General features: G+C 49.4%; 1 protein-coding gene across 2 annotated transcripts in view; it reads left to right on the top strand.

The window, feature by feature from the left end:
- Positions 1-6,421: 6,421 nt before the first annotated feature.
- The window catches only part of LITAF (lipopolysaccharide induced TNF factor), a 38,485-nt gene continuing 20,532 nt past the window's right edge, over positions 6,422-24,374 (top strand). The window contains exon 1 of one of the 2 annotated variants that reach the window (XM_053672131.1): positions 6,422-6,663. The gene's annotated coding sequence lies outside the window, so the exon portion shown is untranslated. Of the gene's footprint in view, positions 6,664-16,320; positions 16,391-24,374 lie in introns of those variants that run through there. The other variant, XM_037151200.2, reaches the window with a different exon arrangement.

The raw sequence follows: 24,374 nt of genomic DNA on the forward strand, positions 1-24,374 counted from the left end.
TGGTCCGTGGCCATGCAGCCAGCACTGAAGCCTGAATCCTCTGTCTTCCTAGGAAGTACCAGCTCCCTCTCTTTTTTTTTTTTTTTAACTACTTTATTGAGCTATCATCCACATACCATACAATTCGCCCATTGAAAGTGTACAGTTCAAGTGGGTTTTAGTGTAAAGGAAGCTGTGTACACATCACGGTTAGTTTCATAACACTTTCATCGTCTTTAAAAGAAACTCTGCACCCTTTAGCTATTACCTCCCAAACCCCTGTTCTCCCGGCCTTAAGCAACCACTAATCTACTCTCTGTCTGTGGATTTGCCTCTTCAGAGTATTGCATGTAAAGGGAACCCTACCCTGGGTGACCTTTTGTATCTGGCTTTTTGCACTTCGCATTATTGTGTTTTCAGGGCTCATCCACGTCATAGTGTGTGTCATGTATCAAACTTCATTCCTCTTACGACTGACTAATAATATTCCATTCTGTGAATAGACTGCATTTTTTCCATTCATCAGTTGATAGACATTTGAGTTGTCTCCACCTTTGATTATTGTGATTAATGCTTTTATGAGCATTCAGATACACATTGGACTTCTCTCAGAAGTCCCTTGGTCTTAAGCAAGCCATTCAAATGCTTCCCTATAAGCCTGTGCACTCTGGGACTTCCCTGCCAGTCAAATCCAATTTACTCTTCAGGTCTCAGCTTCATTCTTGACTTACAGTGACTACTCTCCGTCCTCTCAGCCATGGCAAGAGGCAGGGAGCTCGCTCTGCACTTGCATCCTTTGCCTTGTTGCCTTTGCTGTGTGATCTTAGGCCACTTGCTTAGCCTCTCTGGACACTTTATCTGGGAGGGGAGGATCTAGTTCTGACCCCATGAGGCTGCTGCGAGGATTGAGATGGTAAGAGCTCTGTGGGCTGGAAGCCTGGGGAGGGGCGGTGTTGTGCGGGTGTTTGTTCACCTTTCATCAGCTAGCCATTCTCACCCTGCCAAGTCCCATCCCCAGTTAATCTGTCCCTGGCTGCTGTCAAACCACTCTCATCCTGCCTATAAGGAGCTCAGGCTGGAACATAGGTTCTTAACCAGGGGTGAGTTTGCCCCCCTGGGGACAATTGACAACAGACCTCTTTGGTTGTCACAATGAAAGTAGATGGTACTGGACTCTGGTGGGCAGAGACCAGGGAGGCTGTGAAGCACCCTATGATGCACAGGCAGCCCCCCACAAAAAGGAATGGTCCAGCTCCAAATATCAACAGTGCCAAGGTGGAGAAACCCTGATCTGATGATATTATTGTTATTTGTTCATTTTTCATGCGTGTCTATATTTATTCGTAATCTTGCCTCTTGCCAAAATGAATCAGAGGAGACTAACAAAGATGGCAACAAAACACTGGTGTTTTTATTTCATTCTATTCTATTCTTTCTAAAGATTTTATTCACTTATTTTTAGAGAGGAGAAAAAGAGGGAGAGAAACATCAGTGTGTGGTTGCCTCTCACATGCCCCTTACTGGGGACCCGGCCCACAACCCAGGCATGTGTTCTGACTGGGAATCAAACCAGGCACCTTTTGGTTCACAGGCCGGTACTGAATCCACTGAGCCACACCAGCCGGGGCAACACTGGGACTTTTTTTAAATGAGGAAACTGTAGTAAAAAAAGTTAATAAGTGAGAAGGAAAAGAACACAACACCTGCGTTAACACATAGTACGGCTTGCAGAGCTGGCCTGTACATTTGGTCTGAGCTTCCTCGTGGCCAGAGCAAAAACAGAAACAATCAGTTTCAAGAGTCTCACCTTTCTAAAGCTGAAAACAAATTAAGAGTTGCAGGGAAGCCTGGGTTTCCTGGGCCAGTTGAACTCAAGGCTTTTGTCTTACAGGCCCTTCTACAGGCACCGCAGAGAAGTGCTGAAGACAATAGCACCGTCCTCAACAATAGCCCTACAGGGAACACAATAGTGAGAGTCACATTCTCCAAAGCAGGCCTGTGATGTAAGGCTGAGAGCGCTTGACAAAGGCAGTCCTTCTTCCAGCTACTGCCCTGAGTGTGGTGGTTCACTTTCCCAACTCCATGGCAGAAAACAGCTCAGACAGTTCAGAATAGCGACAGGCATAGGGGCTATGGAGCCAGCCTGCCTGGGCTCAAGACCCGGATTTACTCCCCGGTAGCTGTGTGACCTTGGGCCATCCTCTAAACCTCTCTGAGTTCACTGTCCTCATCCATAAAATAGGGCAGAAATGTACTAACCTCACAGGACTGAGATAGTATGTGCCCAAGGCTGACCCCAGGGCTGGCAGAAGTAAATGCTTAATCCCTATCAGCTCTTATTTCTGTGCCCTGCAGGGTGTGAGTAAATACTTTTGGGACACCAGCATTTCAGATTCAGCCTTTAGAGTAGGGGAATGTGTTTGGGATCCAGTCCTGCTCTGCAAGTCAGTGGGGGGGGGGGGGGGTGAAGATTTTTGGCTAGGGGACAACCTGCAGCCAGAAGAGGTCAGATCCGATTCTGCTGGGTTCCTGCGTAAAACCTTCTCTGACTCCTTATTATACAAGGGCAACATTCAAATACTTTATCCCAGACCCTTGGGCCCCAGCCCCGACTTACTGCAAACCTTTCTTTTCTACACCCACCTCTATTCTATGCCCCAGTAACTCCAAACCCCAGAAAATTGTCAACCTACCAGGCTTTTGCCTACGCAGTACCCTCTGCTTGGAATGCTCTCCCTCCCTATCTGCTTTGCTTATATATTAGGACTGAACTTGAGCATCAGCCGCTTTACAAAGCCTTTATTGGATTTCCTGCCCCCTAGGGAACAGTAGTTTCTTTGTACCAGCTCCCTCCCTAGTCATTTCACTAAGACTGCTGTCAGAATGCATATTCATTATTCAGTCATTGATTCTTATACTCATTCATTAATTCACTCAGTCACTCATTCGCTTATTGGTTCAATCACTCATTTGTTCATTCGTTCGTTCATTCATTCATTCACCAACAACTATTGTGGGTCTACTGTTTGTTAGTCGATGTTCTGGGCACGGGGAATAAAGCTGTGAACAAAATGGACATAAATCCCCCCCCCCCTTTTGGATCTCTCTGTCTTTAGGCCTTATATCTAGTAGGTGCTCAATAAACTGCCTGGCGTAAAGTTCTTCAACTCCATCTTTGGCTTCCCCAGCCCCAGCCCCATGTCCCAGGGACCCTGCTATTTAGTCCCCCAAACATGTCCCACAGGCTCCCATCTCCTTGCTCTTGCTGTTCCTTCTGCCTGGAATGTCTCACAACGTTGGCTCCATCATCATCCCCACTTTTCAGGAGGTTACAGAGCCTGCCTCAGGTCACATAGCCTCAGAGTCTCAGAGCCGTTGCCGAGCTCAGGCTCTCCTGACTGCAGAGCCCATGCAGGCCAGCAGCTGGTCTCCGGGTGCTGTTTATGCAGGGCCTGTGGCTCCGAAGGCTGGTCATGTTCCTAACCCCTTGTTTCAGGCCTAGGGTCCAAGGTCAGAGAAGGGAGTGGCCCGGAATCATGCCATGAGGCCCAGACCAGGGTCCAGCGAGCAGTCCGTCGCAGTGGCAGGTCCTCTTAATAGAAAGGAAAAGCCATAATCAGACTGCATCCTGAGATCCAGCTGGCCTGGGTTCAAATCCCGGCTTCCCCACCTAGCCAGTTCTGTGACTGCTAAATTATTTCACTTTTCTGAGTCTCAGTTTCCTCATCTATAAAGTGGGATTGGCAAGAGTCTCTCTGGGTTATTATAAAGATGAAAGGGTATGCCACACGTGAAAAAGCAAAACAAAACAACATGATGCAGTAATTGTTAGTCATTGTGATTACTGTTCATAATTATTATTTTCATAGTGCTTTATTTGAATTAAAACTGTTCAAAATAAACAAGGGGACAGAGCCACTAGCTTCCGGAGTTTACATCCCTCAGCCTTGGCCTCACCTAGTGCGGGAAGCCCTCCCTGACCACCCCACCCACTGTACCCACAGCCTCTGTCACCCTCCTTTTCCCATCGACTGTTATGAATGCATCTGGGAGTCTCACGTAAGGCCTGCGTCCCCACTGCCAAACTGGGTCTTGGCCATTACTGGTTCTCCATGGCCTGTCCCAGTAGCTGACATCTAATAATAGTCAATAAATATTTGCTGTGCGGCCTAACGAGGACAGGGAAGACCGAGGTGCGTGTGCGGCTCCCTCTAGGACCCAGTGGAAGACATGCCCGTAGTCCTCCGGGAGGAGGGAAAGCAGGGCACGGGTTCCTCCCTGGGGCTCCCGTGGGGGGAGGCCCAGGGTGCCCATGTGGGAGTTGGTGGAGAGGGGAGTGACTCCCAGCCCTGGAAACTGTGCCACATGCCTGTCTGTCCCCAGGCTGCTGGGTAGAGTGGGAGTGGGTGAGGCTGGCCCAGCACACCCAGCGGTGTGTGCGCCTGTTCCCTCCCCTGCAGGGGGAGGGCTGTCGCCAACAGAAGTGTGGCACCTGGCACAGTGCGCTGGGTCCCCACACCCTCTCCACCTGTTCCTGCAGGAGTCACTTCCTCGCTGTATGACCTTGGGCAGGTCACTTCTCCTCTCTGTGCCTTGGTTGCATCCTCCTCAAAAAGGGACAATAAAAGGTGCTACCTCTCGGCAGGGCCAGCAGGATGAGATGAGAATGTCCATGGTGTCCAGCTTGAGAAGTTCTCTGTAAATGTGAGGGTTTTTTAAATCCTTCTTTACCCGTAGCAGTTCACCCAGCACACATGCACAGGGTATGTCACTGTTGGCCAGAAGAGCTGATTGCCAGGTTGTGCAAACACAGCGAACAGGATCCTGTTTCGAACAAACCAGATTCTTTTTAAAATGTTTGTGAGATCATGGGGAAGATATAAACCCAAGCTGGGTGACATGGACGAAATTCAGTGGTGTCTGGGATGTCATAGCTTTGTGGTCCTAATTTTAAAAAGGGTCCTCGTCTTTGAGAGACTCGAGCTGAGGTATGTACGGATGAAACGATGTGATGGCAGGGATTTGCTCCAGCAGATGCAATCCCCAAAGAGTTTATTAAAAAATAGCCACTGGTGGAAGGAAGCATGGGGGCCACAGGTGACATCAGACGGACCACACAGAGATGGTACTGAGGCATTTGCAATGACCGTGATGAGTTTAACAAAAAAGTGACCCCTTAATTAAATGGATGATTATGCACCCGGTGTGAGCTATGCTCTAGGGGGAAATGGGGGTGTGCAGGTGGAAGAGAAAGGCTTTGGCGGTCTGTGTCTTTGTTCTAAGCAGACGGTCGGTGGCAGCTTTTCAGCAGGGACGGCGGCACTGGTGCTGGGTGCCCCTGTGAGAATCGGGGAGTCATGTGTGTGAGCCACTCAGAACAGGTGAGCTCACCATTCAGGGCCCTCTCTTCTCTCCCCTCACTTCCTCCCTTCTGTATCACTCCTCATGTCACTGCAGTTCCTTTTCTTTTCCTCCTGTCCCTCTTTTCCTTCTTTCTCTGTCACCCACACTCTTCCTGTCTCCCCCTGGAGTTCTCCTTCTGGCTGGCTCCGTGCTGCAGAGACAGGGCTGGGAAGGGGGCCACACACCCGCAGGTGGGCAGCGGGTGGCCCAGGGAAAGCACTTGCCAAACCTCAAAGAAGTGAGGGTCTCGTCTGGAAGCAGCAGCTTTTCAGATATGAGGAACTAAGGTTTTGCGGGGGTCCACGAGGGCCTCCAAAGGTAGAGCTGACCCTGAGCTGTGTCCCCACCCATCATCCATCGGCCGCATCAGGACAAATGATGTCCCTGTCTTCTCTGCACAACATGTGCCCAGTGGTATGTCTGCATCCCTCTCACCCCAAATTCACTTGTTGAAACCTAACCCTTGATATGATGGCATGAGGAGGTGGGGTCTTTGGGAGGTGATTAGATCATAAGAAGAGAGTCCCCAAAACAGGGATTAGTGTGCTTACAAAAGAGACCCCACAGAGCTCCCTCGCCTTTTCGGTCACGTGAGGACATGGTGAGAAAACAGCTCTCTAAGGAGCAGAAAGTGGGTGCTCACCAGACACTGAATCTGCTGGGCCTTGATCTTGGACTTCTCAGCCTCCAGAGCTGTGAGAAGTAAGTTTCTACTGTGTGTAAGTCATAGTCTGTCATATTCCGTTAGAGCGGCCTGAATGGACTCAGGAGTGTGGCACTGCGCCACATTCTTCACCGCCACAGACTACGAGTGAAGTCCACGCTGTGTAATTCAGAGAAAATGCCATCGTCCAAAGCGGAAGGAGAGGAAGGGTGCCCTCGCTGCCCCACAAAGCCCTTCGGCCAGGCTGCACTGCTGTGCCTCAGACCCTGGTTGCTGCCCAGAGGAGCAGGGGAAGTCTCTCCTCCCTGCCTTGCTCCTGCTTCCTAACGCAGCCGGTGGGGCCCCGGGGTCGGAGACAGTTCCTGTCCCGTGAGGGAGGTGGTGGTGACTGAATCGCTCCAGCTGGCAGTTCCTTAAAAAGGCTTGGTTGGGTCCCTGCCCTTTCCAAAAGCAGTGTTGGCAGAGCTTTGGGGCCTGGAAAGGTCTTCACTTTCCTTTCCAGCAGCAGTCACACTTCTGGGGATTTGCCCGAAGGAACTAATCCTAAATAAAGAAAAGAAAGGACTGGCGCCCAGCATTATCTACTGCAGCCGACATTTGAGATCACCGTGCGACAGGTATGTATGTTGTAACTGCTTGGTGCAGCCTTAAGTAAGTTTTTATAAAGAGGAATTATGAGAATTTTGAAAGTTATTTATTTATTTTTAGAGAGGTGGGAAGGGAGGGAGGGAGAAACATCGATTGGTTGCCTCTTGCACAAGTCCCACCAGGGAACTGAACCCACAACCCAGGCAGGTGCCCTGACCAGAAATCGAACCTGTGACTCTTTGCTTTGCTGACCGTGTCCAGCCCGCTGAACCAGGCTGGTCAGGGCAGTAAGGAGAATTCTTATCAACGTGGAAAATACAACGTAACGCTGCACTGAAAACACGATATCCATGTGCGGACGTGGCCTGGCTGGGCTGGGAGACCATCGGCTTTCCTAATGGTCTGCGGTGTCACGTTTCTCTGAGTGTTAGAGAAATCAACCTGTGTATGGTGAGGTGGGGGCGGGGGCGGGGGTCCCAGCCCCACTTCCAGGCTGACAGCTGCATCCCCCGGGCTCTGCCGCAGATCCAACACTAAAATCCAGGGCGTCTGTTCCATTTTCAAAAACGAAGACTGACGTCCTAAGGCCTATTTCCTCTCCGGATGACCCTGTGACTTTCTGGAGGGGACGGGAAGGACTCGGAAACAAACCAGGGAGGCCCTGGAAGCCCCCACCTCCCCTCCCCCAGGAGGCACAGCCCCTCAGGGCAAGGATTTGGTCTTTTTCACATCAAAAACTTGTTGACAGCTCGCACAGCGCAACCTCTCTCCTGGAGCCTGAGGCAGGGGTGTTTATTTTTTCTAAAAGGTTTAAAAAGGTCTTTATTTTATTGCAAAAGCAATATAAGCTCATTGTTTAAAAGAAAAAGCCCAAATAGTACCGAATTGTATAAAATAAAGCTTTTGTTCCCTTTCCTTCAGAGGGAGCCTCCCTGACCGTTCTGGGCCTTTCTTCTTTCAGATATTTTCCATATCGAGGGTTTTCAAACCTTATTTTTTAGCTCCAAGCAACAGTGAAAAAAACAGATTGCGTGTTGTAACCCAGGATGCAGATACTGGCATATTACTGAAACAGAAGTTTTATGCAATAATCCTTATGATAAGGGTCGCTGTCTGGGGCTGTCCATTCTGTTCTCTCCTGCTTGGATCCGTCCCATTCCGTTCCCAAACGAGGGTGGCTGGTCAGAGCCCAGTCAGGTGGCCTCCTGTCCCACTGCTCATTGTGACCGTTGGTGAAACGTGAACACACAAAGTCGACTGCTCGCAGCTGCTGCTTCAAAAAAGTTATTTTTCGATTCCAGGTGACATACAGTGTTATATTAGTTTCCAGTGTATAACACAGTGATCAGACGTTTATATGACTTACGAAGGGATCACCCGGATAAGGCTAGTACCTTTCCTAACACCATACGTAGTGATCACAGTAAGATGCACCGTACGTGCATCGATTCTATTTCCTTCGCTGTGTTTTACATCCCGACTGTTTTTGTAACTGGTGATCTGTACTTCTTAGTCTCTTTGCTCTTGAGGATTTTACAGCCTGTTTTCCATAAGTGGACATGTGGGGCTATTTCTTCCTCTTTAAGCAACAGAGGAACTTGCTGAGTGGTATTTCATGATGTATTTGTCAGCTTCTTCTTCATAGTTATTTGTGTTTTCCCCACCGCGGGCTGTCATCAGCAAGGTTCTGGGGGACCTGCTCTCCACGCTCCGGTCCTAGGACTTCCGAGCAGTGAAGCAAGCCCCTCAAATATCTTGATTGCTGCGCGGAATGACCCGGGGAGGGGACTGTGGAGGTGCGCTTCTGGGGGTGGTGAAGGACCCTTTGCTCCCCTGCAGGGAACCCTACAGCCATCCAGTGATCACACAGGACTTCATTGCTCAACCTGCTTACGATGGTGGGAAGTATCTATGTGCGTTTTACAAATGAGCTGGTCTCCAGTTCACTTCTCCTTTTCCCTCTTCTGCTTCCTCTTTCGTCCCTCGAGTGCATTAGAGGAGGGGACTGTCCTGAACCCTAATTCCAAAGCTTTTCCACATTGCTGGTCTTTCCATTCAGCAGCCTCAGGGCTTTTGCATAGTCCGGGGCCCAGTAAGTTCCCAGGTGGTAAGCGCTGGCTACGTGTGCGCATGCGCAGAAATCGGATTGGGACCCTCAGCTGCAATGAAGTAGCTGGAAAGGGCCCTTTAGTTTCAGTCCTTAAGTTCAAATCCTGCCGCTGACACAGTGGCAAAATCTTGGGTCTCAGCCTCATCATCATTTATAAAACGAGGATTATAATTCTTAGCCAAAAAAGGGTAGAATAATGGGTGAGCACATAGACTTTAGAAAGAGCCTATTTGGATTCCAATGCTGGCTTCACACTAACTAGCTGTGTGAACTTGGGCAAGATACTTAACTTCTCTGTGTCTCAGTTTCTTTATCTATAAAATGGGGAGAATTGTAGTGTCTACCTCATAGGGTTCTTGTGAGGATTAAGTGAGTTCATATCATGCTAGATTAATGCCTGGCTATGCATTTATTATCACTATTGTCATTATTAAGAATGATTAAGAGTGATATTACTGCATTTGGCATGTGGTAAACAATGACAATTTTCTTTTTATTATGGCTTTAGCCCTGGCTGGTGTGGCTCAGTGGACCGAGTGCCAGCCTGTGAACCAGCAGTTCACCAGTTCAATTCCCAGTCAGGGTGAAGCAGGATAGGGTCAAGGAAGTGCTGTATTTCAGATGCTGAGACTGGCGAAGAGGCTGTCTAAGCATCAAACGGGGGAAGGAAGTGCCGTTTTTCAAAGATGTTTTTGTAACATTTTAGTAAGATAGAGTGTGCTTCGCCTCCTCCCGAACTGTGCGCACCCGAGATAAGAAAATATCTAACCGCCTTCTGCTTCTGTAACCTGATTCGTGCCCTTTAAAAGTAAGAGCAACCCATAGAACGGGGCTCAGAATTTGGAGACTAACTCCTCTGAGCCTGAGCGTAATAAAGAGGGTGCTCCGCCATCCTATCTGAGTGTGAGTCACTTTTTCTGCAACCAGGGCACATGCCTCGGTTGTGGGCCAGGCCCCCAGTTGGGGGCCCATGAGAGGCAACCACTTGGTGTTCCTTTCACACACTGATGTTTCTCTCCCTCCTTCCCCCGTCTTTAAAAATAAATAAATAAAATCATTTAAAAAGTATGGTTTTAGAAAGAATATTGGTGGTTCAGAAGGCAGAGGTCCAGTAATGAGCATTTAGTCCTAACTGTGTCTAGCCAAGCAGAGAGAACCAATATGAGGGTCATTTTTCCCATAGCGTTTCCCCACATTTCGGTGTCTCACTTTAGGTGCCCCAGGAAGGTGTGGTGGGGGAGGGGGCAGGGCGTGGGTAAGGAGGCAGACGACCTCATCTCGGAAAGCGGGTAGGTGGAAGGGGAAGCAGCATAATTTACCTTTTTTTTTTTTTTCTCATGGAAATTCACAGGATAACAAGGACCCCTGAAGAAGTTCCCAGGCAGGGGCCTCGGGGCTACCTGTGTAGGAACAGGATGTGGAAAGGGGGGGCCGAAGCTCTGGAGGGCGTCGGGGCTCTCCCCCTTCCCTCCACACCGCCTTCTCCTTATTTGTTTGCCAGGCCAGCGCTGGGCCTGTGCGAGACATCCCGGAGCAACACTCAATGATCCCTGCCCTCCCAGAGCTGACAGTCTAGCTGGGGAGACAGACGCGGGATAACAAATGTAATGTCATTAATTAGGGGGTGGCAAGTGATCAGAAGAGCAGGGGAGGTGTCAAGAGGGCGGGGCAGGGGCTGTAATTTCAGGTAGGGTGGTCACTGTGGGCCTGGGTGAGAAGGCGACATTTAAGCAAAGGCTTACAGAAGGGAGTGAACCACGTGGATACCTGAGGTGCCAGCGGTGCAGTCAGGGGAACAGCCAGCGCAAAGGCCTTGAGGCAGGACTGTGCCGAAACAGAGGGAGGCCTGCATGGCTAAAGCAGAGTGAGCAAGGTCAAGGGTGTTTGGAGATGAAGGCAGACTTAGGTCATATAGGGCTTTGGCGGCCTTAGAGAAGGTCCTGGCGCCTCTCTAGACAGTTAGGAAACTGAGTCAGGAGCTCAGGCTGGGGGGTGGTTGGTGGTTTCTGTCCTGAGTACATTTGCTTGGGTGGGACTATTTTCTTATCAGGGAACTGTGACTGCTGCTAGCAGATTAAACTGTGATTCTAGAAACACCTGGGGCATGTTCACAGGCCTCGTGGTTTTGTTTTTGGTGGAAGGGGAGCTTATAAACAATGCAACGATAGCTGTGAATGACTGAAGCGTGACTAGGTGCCCCGCATGGTGCCAGGCCGCCTCCCTTCAGCAGTTTACCTCACTGTCACGGCTACACTGGCAGACGGCAGGACAACTGAGAAACAGGGGGTCTGGCAGGAGGGCTTGGCCAAGATCCTGCCACCAGGAAGGAACCGAGGTGACTTTGTTCCAAGCCTTGTGACAAACACAAAGTCATCACCAGTGAGTGCTCTGACCATTTCCTCAAACTGAAGGGGACTGTCCACTCCTCACCCCCAAGCCCCGGTCAGACTCTCTGGACATTGCGCAATCCCAGGCTTCCCCAGGCTTGCCCCTGGCCCGCACTTGTCCTTTTGGCTAGAAGAGAAACCCACCTTGAATCAAGGTCAGCAGCTGGTGCCAGGTAACCTAGAACGGATGGACAAACACTGGTGTTCAGGTTCAAATTCCAGGAAACACAGAAACAGCCCAGCAGTGGTGTGTCTGGGAGAAAACCGCACACGAGGAAGTGCCTTTGAAAGCTGATGGGAAGGTGGCACCCGTGTCTCTCCAGGGCACCCGGAGAGACAGTGGTGCAAGGGACAGAGGGCCTCCATGGGTGCCCTGAATAAGAGGAGTCTGCGTGGAGACCCGGGCTAGACTGGGGGAAGTTGGCAGACCATTTCCTTTCAGACTGGAGTTTGCTTCAGCTCACACAGAACTGCTTAGTTCTGTTTTGTGGGTTGAGGCTCCGTAGAGACTGCATTGAAGGGAAATCTTCTGGGGTCCAACAGCCTGAAAGACACAGGTCTGGGTGATCTAGAAGGCTCCAAGCTCCTCCAAGAAGCTCTCCATGGCACGGTGACTAAACACAGACTTGGGGCCAGGCAGCCTGGGCTCACGTGCCGCTGCTACCATTACTAGCTCTGTGAGCTTTGGCAACTTGTTTAACCTCTCTGGGCCCCAGTTGCTACATCTGTGAAATGAAGCTATACTACTTTCATCATGGAGCTGTTGGCAGACCAGTGCACCATGGGATTGCTTGTAAGATAAATAGGATTCTGGGATGTGTGCTCCACTCCCACCACCGCCCCTCCTTGCCCAGGGCTGTGGAATGGATCTCAGAGAATGAAGCTCTTCTGTGCTACGAAGACTACGTGCATTTCTTGGAGGCTACAACAAGGAGCCAGCAATGGTTGCACAGTCACAGGGCACTCACTTATTATTGATTTCTTACCGGTCTCCCATGCTCCCAATCTGAACATAAACTCCAGGGGGGGGTCAGGACCTTGCCCTTTACTTCAGTGCCCTGGTCCTCACCCCTGGAACAGTCCTGGCACCCAGGACAGAGCAGCTGAGGGCATGGAGAGACTGTCAGACCGCCGCAGGAGTCAGCCAGACCTGGTGCAAACGCGTCTTCAGTCCCCCTCGTGCTGCGTGACCTCAGTTTCCTCATCTACAGGATAGCAGGCTTCTGGGGAGGATGAAAGTGAGATAATGAATGCAAACGCACTTTACTCAGGGTTTGGCACCCAGCTGGAGAGCCAGCTGGTGTTTCCCATCACTGTTATTGCTGTCGTCATCATCATCGGTCTGTGCTGGGTGTCCGTCCTGCGCCCCTTGCTGACTGCTGTGGCCGGTGTGTGAATTGTTTAGTAGAAGCAGAGGATTGCGCAGCACAACATCTGGGTGCTGCCGTTGGGGAAGTCAGGCCTCTCATCCTGAGGTCACCTATTCCCTGTCGGTTATGGTGCGCCCAGAGCCGGTACCCGTGTCCACTCTCTGAGCAGGCCAGAAAAGGCCTCACCTGCTACTCGGTGGGCCTGGTGAAGACAGAGGTGTCACGAGTTCCAGGTCTGTCTCCCTCCCCTCCAGGGGAAAGGCTGACCAGGTCATTGTGGGCCCCAGGAAGCTCACCTGGGCCTCCACCTGGGCACGGGCCATCGGTGCCTTAGCCCACAGAGACCAGGGACTAGTTGACTTGGGCCTCTGGCCCTGGCCAGAAGTAGACCAGACAGGTGACATTCCCAGACAGAATAGAGAACACCCAGTTAAATATAAATTTTAAACAAACAATGAGTGATTTTTTTAAAGTTTCGGTATGTCCTGTGCAAGATTGGGAATGTATTGCAGGTTTGCAATATTTGGAACATGCTATACTAAACAATCACTTGCTATTTATATAAAATTCAAATGTAACTGGGCACATGTGTTTTTATTTGCCACATCTGGCAACTCCACCAAGGCCTTTCTCTGCCCCCAACCATAGATAGAGCCCCAGCCCCAGCAAGGACAGTGAGCTGGGATCAGGCACGGGGCGGGGGGTGCACACTTGGGCAAGTCTCTTGTCCCTCAGCCTCAGTTTCCCCACCTGTATAGCTCAGCAGGCAGAATCTCTGCTGCACAGGGATTGTGTGAGGATGAAGTGTGTGAGGTGTGTGGGAAAGTGTTTTGGAAATGGAAAAGGTGCTGTGGAAACATGAGTTACCAGAATTTGTTGTTATGAATAACACACACCAGTCAGTGGAGGCTATTTCCGGCAACTGAGTTTTTTTGTTGTTGAAAATTAGTTTTTTGAAAGCAATTTGTGTTTGTTTTTGAAAATGGAGAGTAACATCCCTCAGCAACAACCTTTTATAGGTTATTTATCCTTGAAAAAGTATGAAGACGTTTTCCCAAGTGTGTGTGTGGATGTTTTTCTTTGTAACAAAAATGTACCATGTTCTGTATTTTTTTAGGCAGTCTATTTTTCTCCCCTAGCTGCTGTCATTTTTTAAGTACACAGAATGAGGAAGTCTCGCACAGAGGAAATCTCTCCCTTTCTGTCTGGCCCCTGTTATTCCAGCGGTATGGCGTATGTGTGTCTGCTTCCCAGATCTTGTTCAGGGCCCTTTCAGGTTGGAACACAGCTGCCAAGTCCACCGTGGGAAGAGAAAATAGTCACAGACATCATGTAAAACTGTGTGGCACCCCTTCTTCTGTGTCTTAACAGGGCATACATGAGACGCCCGGCTTAGTTTTTTTAAAACTGAGGTAGAATTCACATAATACACAAGTTAACATTTTAACCACTTTAAACTCTACCATTCTACATTCAAAATATTGTGTAACCACCACTCTCAATTTCCAGAACATTGTTAACACCCCCCAAAGAGAGCCCGTGCTCATTAGCAGTCACTCTTCACTCCTTCGGGCCCCTGGCAACCCCTTGTCCCTTTCTCTCTCCGTGGGGTTGCCTGTTCTCCAGATTTCGTGGAGGTGGAATCACATGACTTGTGACCTTTTGTGTCTGGCATCTTTTCACTGAGCAGAATGTTTAAGGTTGACCCGTGTTGTAACATGTATCCATACTTCCTTTCTATGACCCAAAAATATTTCATCATATGGATATACCACATTTCTTGTGCCCATTAATCAGTTGATGGACATTTGGGTTATTTCCACCTTTTGACTATTGCGAGTAATGCTGATGTGTATATTCCTGTACAAATTTTTGTTTGAATACCTTTTCTCAGTTCTTCTGTGTATATGCCTAAGGGTGAAACAGAAACCACATCATTTTATATTTCCACCGGCAATGCATGAGGGTTTCAGTTTCTTCACATCCTTCCCAACACTTGTTATTTCCATTAAAAAAGGTTTTTATGCCCACCATAGTGGGTATGAGCGTTTATGTCATTGTAGTTTTCATTTGCATTTTCCTGGTGACTAATGATGGTGAGCATCTTTTTCATGTGCTTGTTGGCCATTTGTATAACTTCTTTGCAGAAATGTCTATTCAGATCTTTGGCTCATTTTTAGTTTAACTTAATTTTATTGTTTTGTGATAAAAATATACACAACATAAAATTTACCATTTAACTATTTTTTAAGTGTACATTTCAGTGGTATTAATTGCTTTCACAATGTTGTGAAACTACCCCACCAGCTGTCTCCAGAACTTTCTTTTTCTAAAAAAGACAATTAAAAAGAAAGTTTCAGGTTCCCAGAAAACGTAAGAGGAAGGCACAGAAATTTTCCATACCCTCTCCTCCACGCCACAGCCCCCCCCCAGCGTCAGCACCCCCACCAGAGTGGCACATGTGGTACAGCTGGGGACCCCACACTGACGTTGGCACATCACTGTCCCACAGTTGATAGTTCACATTACAGTTCAGTCTTGGTATCACACATTATATGGCTTTGGACAAATATGTAATGACAAGTACCCACCGGTATTTTCACTGTCCTAAAATTCCTCTTGGTTCTGCCTATTCATCTGATTCCGACCCTCCTTCCCCAGTGTCGACAACCACTGGTCTTTCTATTGTCTCCGTAGTTTTCCAGAATATTTTTTCTTTTTGTTTTTTAAAAATTAAGTAAATTTTAGACAGAGGGGAAGGGAGGGAGAAAGAGAGGGAGAGACACATCAGTGTGTGGTTGCCTCTTGTGTGTCCCCCACTGGAGACCTGGCCTACAACCCAAGCATGTGCCCTGACTGGGGATCGAACCAGTGACCCTTTGCTTTGCAGTCTGGTGCTCACCCCATTGAGCCACACCAGCCAGGGCTCCTTTCCAGAGTGTTTTGATCATCCCATGCCCATTTAAAAAATTGGGTTGCTTGTGTTTTTGTTGTTGAGTTGTAAGAGTTCCTTATAAAATATGGGTTGAGCAATCTATTTGTAATCAAATATATTATTTACAAATATTTTTCCCTTTTTGTGGGTTGTCTTTACACACTCTTGATGGTGTCCTTAGATGCACAAAGATTTTTAATTTTGATAAATTAACTATTTTTCAATTTAACTATTTTTCTCTTTTGTTGCTTGTGCTTTTGGTGTCATATTTAAGAAACCATTATCTAATCCAAGATCATGAAGATCTACACTTTGGTTTTCTTCTAAGAGTTTTATAGTTTTTTCCCTTTCGTTAAATTTTGTATATGGTGTGAGACGGGGCTCCAACTTCATTATTGTGCCCTGGACATCTAGTTCCTCTAGCACTCCCGAAAGAATGCCAGAGAGGGGGGATCTAGGCAGTGGGGACGGAGTGGGGACGGAGTGGGGGGCGGGGGCCAAATCAGGAGAGACAGGAGGCAGGGAAAGAGGTGCTGCAGCAGATTCCGAGAGGGGAGAAACGGGGATGGAGGAGTGGGTCGGGGGAGGATGCTCCGAGGTCAGCACAGGAGCCTGGGCTGAAAGCACGGATTTCAGGAGAGACTAAGGCCGGGGTGTAGCCTGGACAGTGGGAAACCAAAGCAGTGGAGGGGGATGGCAGAGTCGGGAGGGTAGTTGGTCTCTCGTGCGGCCACAGGCCGGGCCGCCGGGCCTGGCGTGGGCCGAAGGCGGTGGCACCGTCGGTGCCCAGACGCGAGTCCCGGCAGCCCTCGGAGGCGGGGAGAAGCCGGAAGCCCGGGCCTCAGGCTCCGCCCAGGTGGGTGCCGCCCCCACCCCCGCTCCCGCCCCCGGAGCGGTCCGGCCGCCTGCGCTGCGGGCTCAGACCTACCGGCTCGAGTGGCGGCGCAAGCAGCGGTGAGTGCTGCGTGGAGGCAGCCAGGGCACTTAGTGGGGGGCGCGGCGGCGGCGAGGGCGCAACCCGAGGGGTTTCCGGGGCCGGGAGCCGGGACTTTGCGGCCCGGGCACCTGCCTGGGGCTCGGGAGCAGCCGAGGTCGGGAGACCCTGGCGAGTCCCCGGGGTTCGACACGGGGTGGAGAGCGCCGGGGTCTGGCCGAGAACTTTCTCGCGGGGCCGGCGCGGGCCGGTTTTCAGCCTCCCAGCGCTTGTCCGGGCCGTGGGACGGGCTGAGTTCCGATCCTGCGCCCCTGAGCGAGCCAGTCGTCCGCGGGTCGCGCTCGATGGGGTCTCCCAGCCCCAACCTGAAAGGGCCCCCCGGCGGGTCCGCGTCGTCCCCTTCCCGGAAAGGACGTACCGAGCCTTTTCAGGAACGTTGCAATTCCCTGTGGTGACTGCGATCTAAAAGTTGAGTTCTCCAGAACCATCACCCGGGAATTCAGAAACAAAACCAAAGCAAACAACAAACCCAACGAATTTCCGGACGCAAGTCCCAAAATTCAACTTGTCGGGTCCAGAGCATCCATGTTTTTGCCTCTGCCCCAGGGGAATCCACGCAGAATTCAGGACCACCCTCAGTGGGCACCTATATGGACACCTCAGGGCCTGGGGGAGAGCACCCGGAGGTGAAAATCGGGACACAACTGGAAGGGAGCCTTGCCCGGCTAGGTCCCATCACCCGGCGTAAGGTCGGCACCTGATGAGCACAGGAGTCTACCCAGACCCTGTCCGCTGCCGGTGCCGGCTAGGGGCTGGTGTCACAGGCAGGGGAACCTGTGGCAGAGGTGGACATTGCCCCTCCTGCCAAGCTGGCAGGTGCCCTCCCTTCAGCTTTCCAGCCAGTCAGTGTGGATCTGGGCATTGGGTTGGGTTTTATACCAGAAGCTCCTGATCAGGTTAGGGAGGGGAGGTGTTGGGGAAATGGTGAATCCTGGAAGGGCAATATCCAGGGATCAGGCCATTTGGAACTTGGCTAGTTTTCTGGTCCCTTTTGTGCCTTGGGATACTGGGCTGATGTCATTCACTGTTGGACTATTTTTTGGTTATTGGGAAATCCTGTTTCTGGAAGTTACAGGCCCTTCCTGTGTAACTCATCTGGTTAGACTCTCCTACTAGTCTTCCCTTGGGGGATAAATCCCTCCCCTAGCCTTAGTGCTGGTTCAGGGGCTACCTGGAAGGAAGGTTGGCCCTGCAGTTCTGGGGGGGCAGTGCTTTTAAGGAAAACTCATGGTTTGCATGAACTTGTGCCTCACTTTCCTTCCCCCCACCTTGAGCCTTCTCCGGGTGGCTCTTTTAAAATAGGGCTAATCTAGGTGCCTGTAAAGAGAGCTAGTATCTGGGATTCTCCCACTGTGTTTGTTTTTTTATCATAGTTGGGTCTGAATTCAGCTCCACTAGGCCTAGAATAACACCCATGTTGCACTCGGCTCTCTTTTCAGCCAGCTCTTGCCTTGGGATCTAATGTGTACCAGACTCTAAGAAACACTTAGGAGAGTGTTTCTCCTGTGGGAGAAGCTATGGGAGATGCCCATCTTTCCTCTTTCCTGTTACTTTAAGGCATTAATAATAGATGCTTTTATTCACATTTGAAAAAGTATCCTTGTTGTAATGTTTCTATGGATTAAGTGACATGGTGATTGATCTGAAATGGAGGATCAATTTGTTAAGTCTCTAAAATACTAGACTGGAGTAATTCACTCCTTGGTGAGTAAGTTTCCCTCTGTTCCTTCAGTCCCTTTTATAGGCTGGCTGTGGGGAAATCAAGTGCTATACCCTCCCCCTGGGAAGGACACAGAAGAAATGGCTCCTGGTCCTGAGGGGTTGCTGCAGTGGGTGGAAAGTGGAAGCACACACACAGAGGAAAGAGCCATCACTCTCCAAGGCCTGGCAGGGGGTTGGGGGGAATGAAAGGGAGGTTGCTATGAGCATGGGGCTCCGGGGTAACCAAGGAAAGTTTAGTAGCCAACCCCGAGGCCTGGGCACACTGGGCAGAGGGACGTGTGGACATGGTGGGCAGCATTCCACCGTTTACAGAAGAGTCTCAGCAAAGCTTTGGAGGAGGCACAGACATCCCCAGGGTTGAGGACAGTGAAAGGGGGACCGCTGAGAAAGGGAGGCAGAAGCATTTCCAGCCTAAGTTAATTTTCAAGGACATAAACAGTGCGTGCACTTCGGCCACTGAGTATCCCCACTGACCAGAGGTGTATGTAAGGCCGTTCTGAGAATAGGCTGGTGCCTACCAGGACTTAAAATTCTTCCACCCAAGATGACTCTCCCCAAAGCAGTGGTGACAGTAGAAAAAAGGAGGTACACATGAGGTTATCCTGGAGTCTTGGTACTGGGACGTGTCTTTTGTTTTTGGTTTTGCTGCCATGAAAATAGCCCTGTGGGCGAGGTAATCCATCTCATCAGGCAAATTAGACCTCCTTAACTCTGTCTTTCTTTAGCACAGACGTGTTTGCGATGTGTTTGCCGCTTCTTTGGCCGCCCATGGCCTGTCGTGGACTTGATTGGTGTTTACTTATGTAAAGTTGTTATTTGAGCTTAAAGTGGTACTTTCCCAAGTCCTCAAAATTTCATCTTGTTTGAATCTGCCTTGGCATTCTGGGCAGCTGTGATAACACTTTGGTAGCTAATGAAGTTGTCCCTTCAACTTACTTATTTCAGTGGAAGAACTGTGTGTACTCACAGGTTTAAGGCTTGGACAGAATCAAAGGTGTCTGTAGTGATTTCCTGCCTCCTCCTAGTAGGCAGAAATTAATTCACCATGACCCTGAAAGCCCGAGGCACTCTGTTCTCTATCACTTTCTTTAATGGTATTGTTAACTTCAGAGAACATAGTGGTGAAGAATTTAAGCCACTTAGCTCACGGAGCTGTAGAATCGACAGTGTTCCTGGGGAAAATTTAAGAGCTTAGCATTGACTTACCTAAACTTTGAGTCCAGGGAGGTTATTCATAGATGGTGCATCGATATTTCTTAAAGTTATATAAAGAATAACTATTCCAGAAAATGTGGAAGATAAAGAAGAAAAGGAGGCATAGTCTCACTGTGTGAATGAACAGTTGGCATATTTTTTTAAATTCAGCGGTTTCGTCTTTTGTCATGGTGCCTGTTTTTTAATGAAGCTGCAATCAGGGCACACACAGTTTTTGTCTCTTGACGCCATCTCATTAATGTTCTCATTGCACCGTTTCTTCAAAAACCATCATTCACGTGGAAACTGGGGATGTGGTTTCCCCAGGAACCCACAGGGAAATTGCCCTCTCTGATTTGGGGGGAGAGGCCCAGTTCCCCAGTCGGAGCATTTTCCACTCCACAATTCACAGTAACTTGTACTTGCGCCATGTTTGAACCTGGCTTTCAGATTGTGGAAACTTTATCTTTGACTTGTGGAATCTATTGCCCTGCAGAAACAGACAGAATTCAGAAGGTGGAATTTGACAGCGTTTCTCTGAAACATTTCACTGCGGGCCTCTGTATTTGTATGGAAGTGTACCGAATTTGAATTTGTTGGGGGGTCAGGTAGCCTAACAACCGCGGTGCAGTTTCTCACTTCCTACCCCAAGATAACTGGAGCCCCCGATTTCCTCTTTTGCCTGAATTCTTCGTCCTTACTAACCCAGAGTGTAAGACACGCCATTTGTGCTGGGCATTTTCTGGAGCCACAGGCAGGGTAAATCCCATCACGGCGAAAGCAGCGCTGCTGCGTGCGTCCTTCTGCTTTAAAGGTGGCTGGCCAGCGGCCCTTCCTCGGAGAACTTTGAGCTACTTCGATACAATAAATGTATGAGTCAAAGGCTTCCTTAGGGCTTTTGTAATCAGGTTTCACTTACGCTCGTGTTATTGTGAAGAACATTTTTCTCCAGAGACTGTAGAAGACCAGACATTTTGGGCCGTTCCCAGCTGGTCCTCCACCTTGTGTACAAACGAGGCTGTTTTTTTTTTCCAGAGCCCTGGGGTCTTCTGGGGTCATGTCTGTTATGTGCGTATTCCAGGATGTCTCCTTGGTTTCTTTTCTGGAGTTGGAGGGTGGAGGCGGTGAATGGAATTGAATAATCTTCCTTTTTTCTTCCTGACACAACTGATTTTGGAGGATTAAGCCGGTGATGAAAACACTGCTTTCTCTCCTCTCCGAAGGCCTCGCACTTTGGTGTACTGGTCCATCCCTGAATCTGGAAAACCATTCTATACACGGCACGGAGTTGTATTTTTAGAAGTTTATTACTCACATGGGGTTAAGACAACTTTTTTAGAGTTTTGAAGTATACATTTTAAGAAAGAGGGTACAGATTTGTGGAGTATCAGTGTGCATTCAGCTAAGAGGAAGGAGTTTTGGAGATTCCTTAACATTGAAGGCCTGATCATTCACTTAAATTTGGGGATACGCTTTTCTTTCTTTTTAAACCTCCCCAATGAGAAATACTAGAAACCCCTGCCTCCACTTAATCTTTCATGTCTAACCAAAATACACTTAAAAATACTTAAAAAACCTTTTTAATACATATATTTAAAAAATTGAACATGAATGCCTTTGGGTAAGGCCTGCCCGCCTCAGTTCACCTTATAGTTTAATTTTAGATTTGCAGGAAAGTCGCAGTTAACGCAGGGGTTCCGTATAACCCTCACCCAGTTCCCCTGAAGTTGGCAACTTACATCATCGCCACAGTACGCGCGTCAAACGAAGACACTGACGTTGGTGCCTCACTAGCCACCAAACCCCAGACCCTGCAGGAGTTCAGCAGCTGTTCGCTGCTGTCTGTTTTCCTGCCCAGCTCCCACCCAGGGTACTGCCTTGCATTTAATCCCTCATCTCCCAGTCTCCTCTGGTCTGTTACAGTTTCTCAATCTCTTCTTGTGTTTTCATGACTGTTTTTGACAGGTACCAGGCAGGGATTTTGTAGAATTTGCCTCCAATTGGATTTGTCTGATGTTTTTCTCCTGATTACACAGGGGTTACGGGTCTGTGGAAGAGTGCCACAGAGGTGAGGGGCCCTTCTCATCATGTCGCCATGTGTCACCTCAGGGGGTCCGTGACAGCCATGGGACATTGCTAATAGCATTACCCTTCATCTCTAGATGAAGGGGGGCTTTGCCAGGTTTCTCCACTGCAAGTTGCTCTCTTCCTCTTCTCATTTATTGTTCTTTAAAGTCAGGATACTACATTCAGCTCACACCCGGTAAAGATTAATTTCCTGGAGGGGAGGGTATCTACACAATATTATTTGGAATTCTTCTGTAGGGGAGATATGTCATTTCTTCTTCTTTTAAAAAATACACACTTCAAAAAACCTGGCACTCACTGTAAATAGACCCACCGTCTGTGGGGTATGTAGGTCAGACACGTGCTCACAAAATCTCAGCTCTGCAAGGAGGTGGGCTGTGTACTGCTTTCCCAGGCCCTGTGGGGAATCCAGAGAAACACAGAACAGAGCCCGTGCTTGCCCTGGAGGAGTGTAATGTGGTTCAGTTTGGACTCGGAGTCTGACTTGCGGACAGGAAGTAATTAAGATGCGTGAGGAAGGCATGTGTCATCGAGGGCTGCATGGCGTGGGCTTGGCCAGGGGAAGTGGGATGGTTTGGAAACAGTGCAAAGGTTAATGTTTACCACCCTGTCTCACTTGATTCCTAAGTTTTGCTAAAGGCGAGACCATTGTTTTCCATAGTTTTCAATGATATGACAGTTACAGTACTTGCTGTCATCTGGAATAGAGCCAAAATTGAGCCAATATTTGCTTTTTTAAAACAAATATAAGACTCCCCAGTATCGCAGATGTTTTCGTTAAACCAGATGCTCAAGGTTGTTTACCTTACTTGCAGGAGGCACCCAGGCAAACCAGTAACTCTTACTTACCTAGAGTCCTTACGCCCCTGGGTCTGGCTGCCCAGTCCTCGGAGCCTTGGAGTTGGCAGATGGAGAGGTAGGCTGGGCACGGCCATCTGCCCAGGCTGGACGACGGGCAGCCTGGGATAGCACAGCCAACACAAGCCTTTCCTTACTTGTTTATGTGTGTGCATTTAAAGAAGGCAGAGGGCAATATGGGATTGATTTTAGAACGTGGTTAAGATTCTTGCTGGGGAGGGATGTTGAAAGAGGCCGTCCGTCAGAGTGAAGCAACACCAGAAGCTATGAGATTGGCGTTTTCATTGCGTGTAGACGTGATCTGGAGGGAGGACCCCGTTGGCTGTGGGCCGCGGGGCCTCTGAAGTTTGTGCAATGATGGTGGGGGGTGTTGGGTGGCGGCTGCTGTGGTTGGTTTCTCCCAGTATTACAGGTTTTGAGGCTTATTTTTAGAATCTGAACTCTCTTTGTCAGGAGTTGAATACTTTTGGGGGGGTTTGAAATTGCTCTTGAGCTACTGGTGAGTGAAACAGAACTGTTGTGTGAAGTCCCTCCTGGAAGGTCTAGCCTGGTGCCCACCTCATCCAGGCCAGGCTGCTGGCGGGGTGAGTGTCCCCGAGCCCACCCTCCTGGCTTCCTCACAGGACACAGGTGTGCCTGCTCCCGCGTGCTCTGCCACGCTGCCCCCCAGACCTGCTCCTTGCTTGAGAACCTGGACTCAGTTTCCCCTTTGTGTCTGTCCCGTACCTCCCCCTGTGGGTTAACTCTGCCTCCCCAGGTGGGCTCCTTAGGGCCGTTGAGGGAGGGTCCATGTTTCCCCTTTCCCTTGTCTACCATCGGCCTGCGGCACCTCATGCACGAAAAATGGACGATAGCACAAAATGCAAAGAGAAGAACTTTATTTTGGTAAAGAGGATGTGGTTACTACAGACTTGGGAATTATATAGCAGGGATGGTAGAGAGCACATCTTCTCACCGAACAGAAGTGATCCTTAGTCACGCCATAAACACTCAGGGTGGGGCCAAAGGGCAAGGTGCTGGGCACGGATACTGGATACAGTTCTTGGGACTGAGGGCTGTGATGGTGTCATTCCACCCAGAGGGGGGTATATAGGAGGCCAGTTTGGGGGAGGCAGATAAGGGTTTACAGAGGGGGCTTTTCCCCTCCACTTTAAAACAAATTCAATTTATTGCATTTTATTATAAATATATAATTATAAATATATTAAGTTATATCAATACATTTAAAATTCACTGAGTTATACTCAGTGAATTTATTTAATTTCCCTTAATTAAATCTTGATTGTGTAGTATGGCTCTGGTTCACCGTACAAAAGACCAATAAGGGTGTAAATGTGAGGAGCGTCTGTTCCACCACCCCTCCCCTCCCCTCCCCTCCCCTCCCCTCCCCTCCCCTCCCCTCCCCTCCCCTCCCCTCCCCTCCCCTCCCCTCCCCTCCCTCCCCTCCCCTCCCCCCTCCCCTCCCCTCCCCTCCCTCCCCTCCCCTCCCCTCCCCTCCCCTCCCTTCCCCTGCGTACAGGCAGCCACTGCTACAGTTTCTTGTGTATCCTTTTGGTGGTGTTTCATGCATAGTATATAAGGAAATACACATGTCCTTCTCATACACAAACGGTGGCTTGCTGTAAGTGCTGTTTGGGCTTTTTTTCATGCACTGGTTTATCTTGGGGACTGCTGTGTTTCTGCACCTAGAACTGCCTCGTTCTGTTGTGGTGGTTGCATACCGTCGCCTGGGGTGGGTGGACCACCAGCAACCTACCCGGCTTCCTGCCCATGCACAATTAGCTGGTTTCTAGCAACACTGCAGTGAATACTCCGTGTCCTCATTGTTTTGTCACTTCACCCACACGCGGGGTTATCTCTAATGTGTAGAGGGGGACTTGCTGGGTCAAACGACTCGTGCGTGTTAAATTTCGGTAGATGCTTCCGGTGTGTGAGCCTCAGTTTACCTTCCCACCAGACCTGTGTGAGTGACATCTACAACCAGGCCATCTCCACGTGTAACCAAACATTTTGCTCTTTGCCAGGGTGAAAATGACATGTAATGTTGGGTGAAAAACATCCTGGTATCAATTGTGAGTTTTT

Source organism: Artibeus jamaicensis, unplaced genomic scaffold, assembly GCF_021234435.1.
Source record: "Artibeus jamaicensis isolate MK-2021 breed Jamaican fruit bat unplaced genomic scaffold, CSHL_Jam_final contig_729, whole genome shotgun sequence".
NCBI lineage: Eukaryota > Metazoa > Chordata > Mammalia > Chiroptera > Phyllostomidae > Artibeus > Artibeus jamaicensis.